Here is a 6,000-nt window from a genome sequence, read left to right on the forward strand (position 1 = left end):
TACGATGGTCCCAAAAGTCAACCTGCTACCACCACCACCACCAAAACTGTTGGCCCATTTCCCAACACCATTCCACAAGCACCAACTCAATCTTACCCTAAACCTAGAGTTTTCACACCATTTACATGGCCCCTTCTCGAGTCATGAAGGTTCTGCCAAAGAAAGGGCATGTGAAGCTTCTTGACCCCCGACCCCTTCCTGATCCTCTTCCACCCAAGCTTGACTCCTCAAAGTATTGTGCCTTCCATTAATAACACGATCACGAATCTAACCGTTGCATGCTTCTTCATCATTGGATTCAAGATTTCATTGACCACAAAATTATAGCACCATCCCAAAGGCCCAATATTACCACCAACCTTCTTCTGACCCATGATCAAGTATCACAACCTCCTCTCCTTAACCCAGTATATATCACACTACGGCCCATCTTCAACCCAGTATATATATCACACCATCCTATATGTCTAAACCTGAGGTGGCTATTCTAGAAAGCACCCACCTATGTATGATGGATACGCCCAAACCCCATCCACAACCCAAGAGACCTGTGGTATTAGTGGGTGGAAAAACATGAGAAAATGGCCATGAAGGAGGAATAATTAAAACTAGAAGAACTAGAAGAATTCGAGGTACCTACGATAGAGAAGTGGAGTTTGCTGGAGGAGGGGTACGACCGAAGTCAACATATTGTACCTATTGGCCAATTCTTTTAGCATCAACATTATTAAAGTGGATAGACTCGAATAGGGCTTAGACGACTTGGTAGATCTAGAGGAAGACTAGACAAATCTCCACTTCTTTGAAAAGCACGATCTAGGGAACCTATAGATTGGATGATGGGATCTAAACAACTTTGAAACCATCCATGGTTAGGAAAGCAGTGAGAAGGAGTCTGAAATAGAGAAGGATAAGGAAACGATAAAGGAAAAAGATTGGGAAGGCAAGAGAAAGATGAAAATCAGCAAAAATAACATAACCAAGGAGAATAACAAAAGGGAGGAGCCCAAGGAAGGAAAGATCAAATGATAGAAAGTGATAGAACACTGCCAACAAGAGAGAGAAGAAGAATAACAAAGAGCGAGCTGAGCATGGGAGCAAATTAGATAAATGAAGGTTTCCTTCGAAATCCGGTCAACGTCACCCTACCAACCACAGAGTGATCATCATGTGGTTATAGGGATTCATCTTGAACAGAATAATTGCCTATCGATCAATGAAGGAGAATGTTGGGATGATAATGATCTCTATCACGTTGATACCGACAAAGGATAGGGGAGCAATGCCCCTAATGATAAATGCTACTTGCAGAACATTGACCATCTAAGTAGAAGTGGGAATTGTTTTAAGCTCTCACACCTAGACCAAGGAGAGCCTTCAGGCAAAGATAAAGATGTAGAGAAAGGAAAAGAGAAGGTGAAGGAAGAAGAAGAGGATTTGGTCTTGAAGCAATTGAAGAAGATCCAAGCCAATATGTCGATTTGGGGGTTGCCCATGGCTTGAAAAGAACATTGCCAGACAATGCTCGTGGCTTTCAACAAATCAAAGTTATCAATTGATACCACGCCAGATCAATTAGTATCATTGATCACAACAACTAATCTGGTCCTCCCCTGACATTTTCAGATAAATGATTTCCACTAGAGGGTTCAGAGCACAATAAGCCCTTGTATGTGTCTCTTGAGTGTAGAAAACAATGGGTCTTGATTGTCTTAATTGACACCAGATTGGTTATTAATGTATGCCCATCGTGCACAGCTTACTTGATAGTATTAAAACCAGTCAACTTCACACCTACTAATCAGTTGATTAGGGCATATGACAACACTAGTAAGGAGGTCATGCGGACTATTAAAGTGTAGATAATGATGGTCTTGTTTGAGCACAAAGTTAAGTTCTACATCATGGATGTCCCAGTGACGTTTAACTTATTGTTGGGAAGGCCATGGTTGCACCAAATGAGAGCGGCGTCATCTATGGCAGTGAAGTACCCATATAACAGAGGAGTTGCCACCGTTTTGGGAACTCGTCCAATCACCCTTCCCCAGAGGTTACCACACTTGCTGAAAATTAGCCACAGGTAAGAAAATGTTTTTCTTTTCAGGTTCACTTTAGCAAAAGCCCAATTGGTATAGACCATCATGGCCGAGGAAGAAGGGATATATGCAAGTGCTCAATCCATTTACTTCATAAGCAAATTGGGACACATCCCTGGAATGGGACTCGGCAGGAAAGGTATCACCACGGCGAGATAGTTCACAATCTACATGCCTTTGGATTGGGGTACACACCCACAAAGGATGATTGAAGGAATAAAGGAGATAGAGTAAGAGAAAGTGTCAAAGCAAAGAGGACAGGAAGGCTGTATGAGCTAGTCCACAAACTGATTCAGGGGCTTTAAATGTACGTTTCATTAGAGAGGATGACTTTCTTTTCTGTGGCTTTCCCGAGCAATGGGTTGATTATATGACAAAGAAGCACATCCCTGGGTTGAAATTTTCTTTAGCCACTAGCTTTATGAAAGTTACGAAGAATAGGTGTATCCTAACAAAGGGGCTAGTTTAGGCAACAACAACACAAGTTATAACAGAGAAGAGGCTTTGTAGCTCATGATGGTTGACCTCCTAGAAGATTTTGAAGTTGGCACCGAGCTAGAGAATTTGGAGAATAGCGTTACTATACTATAATCAGGGATGGACCATCAGTAGATTGCAGTGACCTTATTTTGGACGTAGCTAACGTACTAAATGTGACCTGGCAGCTTGAAAAGGGTTGTATTACAAGTTCTGAGTAAGATGATGAGTTCAGGTTTTATTCCACTAAGTGTGTAGAGTCGTAATGTGACTCAAGTGAGTATAGTGGGTCAAATTCTGGTGATTTTGGGGGTGGTAACCTGGACGCCACTATCTTGTTGAGGTCATCCTTTTCTTGCTCCTTTGAATCAACTATAACTTCTGACTCGGACTTGCTGGATGAGAATGGTGTGAATTCTACTTACTTCGTTTTTCCATTAGTTCATTGTATTGACCAAGATTTTAAAAACTTTGATGAAAACGAAGAGGAAGAAATTCCTCGAGTTTTGAAAATTTTGATTAACTGGGAGGAAGAGAGGCATGCTATGCCCTTACTAGATGGAATTAGTGCAATTAATGTGGGTACCGAGAAGGATCCCCACTTGGTCTTGATTCGTTCCATACTATCTTTGGAGGAGTGAAAATGATTAGTCACTTTGTTAAAAGATTTTAAAGACGTTTTTACATGGTCTTATGAGGACACGTTTGAAATCGATCCTAAGATCGTATAGGATAGGATCCCTCTCGACCCTGAGGCCTAACATGTTGAGCAAAAGCTTCGTAGAATCCATATAGATTAGGCATTGAAGATCATAGAGGGGGTCACCAAGTAGATCAATGTAGGGTTTTTGATGGTATCCGAGTATCTGACGTAGTTGGCTAACATTGTGCCGGTTCCAAAGAAAGATGGTAGAATAAGAGTCTGCATCGACTTTTAGGATTTAAGCAAGGCCAGCCTAAAGGATGACTGTCCGCTACCACACATCAATGAGTTGGTGGACTTGACAATAGGGGATGCCTTACTATCATTCATGGATGGCTTCTCGAGCTACAACCAGATCCTTATGGCACTAGAGGATAGAGAGCATAGTGCATTCACCACCCCTGGGGGAGTTACTGCTACCAGGTTATGCTGTTTGGGATAAAGAATGCCGGGGCCAGATATCAAAGGGTGGCAACCATGATATCACATGACATAACCCACAAGGAAGTTGAGGTGTATGTGGATGACATGATCATCAAATCCAAAAAATGAGAAAGTCACTATGTTGTATTGAAGAGGTTCTTCGAGAGAATTAGAAAGTACAGATTGAGGATGAATCCACAAAATTTACCTTTGGAATGACTATAGAAAAAGATGTTGGGGTTCCTAATCACTTAACGAGGAATTGAGGTTGACCCATCAAAGATCAATGCCATCTTAGAAATGTCGCCACTAAGGACTAAAAAAGAGGTATAGGGCTTTCTGGGAAAGGTACAATTCATAAGAAGGTTTATTGCAATACTACCCTTGACTTGTGAGCCACTGTTTGGGTTGTTGGAGAAAGGAAAAAAGTTTCGATGGTTTGATCGATGTCACTTCGCATTTGAGCAAATTAAGTAGTATCCCCATAATCCACCTGTGTTGTCACCACCTGAACCATGAAAACTGCTGATCCTATAGTTGTTAGTGGCCGAGTCGACAATGCGTTATATGCTCATGCAAGAGACAGAGAAGAGAGTAGAGAAGGCCGTCGGCTACTTGAGTAAGATGTTTATGAGACTCGCTATACCACCTTAGAAAAGGCTTGCCTAGCCTTTGTTTGGGCCACTAGGAACTTGAGGCACTACCTATTAGCACACTCAATAATGTTGGTTTCAAGATTAGATCTTGTGAAATATCTTTTTGAGAAACTAGTGCTTATTGGTAGCCTAGCTCGTTGGTTGCTTTTGCTTATTTGTTGGCTAGCTGTGGCAGAATTTTTGGCTAACCGCCTAGTTAAACGATGATAAGATGTGGAGTATATGTTCCCATATAAAGAAATTCTGCAGATAGAAGATTCAACACTACAAGAAAAAAGGGTTTTTATAGCGTGCAATGCACACCGTAAAAACCCTTCTACGACGAGTAGCATGTGTCATATTATGATCAGTTATGGAAAGTCATTCATTTTCAATGACATGCTTCGTACACCATTAAAAACTATTTAACAACAGGTTTTGTGCATTGTTGTTACTTTTTCTACAACAACTTTTGCACGCCATTAATTGGTGAGACAAATAACGATGCTAATTGCGCGTCATAAAATATGTAATACAACGACTTATTATGCCTGCCGTAGAATATGCAATTTTTTTATTTTTAAATTCTACAGGTTTTATTTGACCAATTTTGTACAATCTAACAAATAGTACAAGCAAGCATCACAAAATATCAATCAACCACCAAAATATTGTTTGAAACATCAAAAAGAAACTATATCCATAAATTATAAACATTCAACGATTGTCTATACATTCCAAACATTCAAAAACTATATCCTCAAGTTCTAAACTGTACAAAAAGTTTAAACCATCAAAACTATGCATATCTAACTTTCTAAACATTTCAACAACTATTAAGAGATTATCTAAAACTACTCACAACAGTTCCTATAGTAGTTGCAGCTGTAGCTATGGCAAATCCACTTGCTTCTATCACAAGGACGATCAACCACTAAAATATTGTTTCAAACATCCAAAAAAGAAAAAAAACCTATCCATAAATTTTGAACATCTAAAAACAATATATATATTCCAAATCATCCACGATTCTCAAGATGTAGTCTGACTAACCTCAATCAAGATGGAGATGCTCTCTTCGGCTTCAGATCCACGATTCTCAGATTCAAATGGACTCTCTTGGATGGGTTCCATCCTATGGTCATCAAGCGCTCTTGATGAAAGGCCGGGGTTGGTTGATAAACAGTGACAAGAATTGGTGTTGAGGGACTCCATGCCATAATGAGATTGGATAGCTGAATTGAACATTGGTGGCATGCACTTTTTCTAAGGAAACTCATGCAATGAAATTCTACAAACTGGGCATGTTGAGTGCTGCTGCAGCCATTTGTCAATGCAGGTTGCCTAAAAGGAGTGCACATGAAAAGGAAGGATACGCAATATATCTTTCTTGTGATATTCGGCAAGGCAAACCATGCACCTACCACAAAATTTAAAGCAGTTCCGTCAGAACACAAATTGTAAGATAGATCGGTAATGGAATTGATGAGAAAATCAAGTCCCACAATAACAAGAATATGTCAACGCTTAAGATCAATGCACTAGCATTGGTGCTTAATTTATTATATATCAATCTTGATGATCTTGTCTATACATGCACATACATCATAAAAAGAAGATTTCTAATTACAAATCACAGAACCTGATTTAGTGAAAGATGAACACA

The sequence above is a fragment of the Camellia sinensis genome, chromosome 14, assembly GCF_055761805.1.
Source record: "Camellia sinensis isolate YWXY chromosome 14, ASM5576180v1, whole genome shotgun sequence".
NCBI classification, from domain to species: Eukaryota; Viridiplantae; Streptophyta; class Magnoliopsida; order Ericales; family Theaceae; genus Camellia; species Camellia sinensis.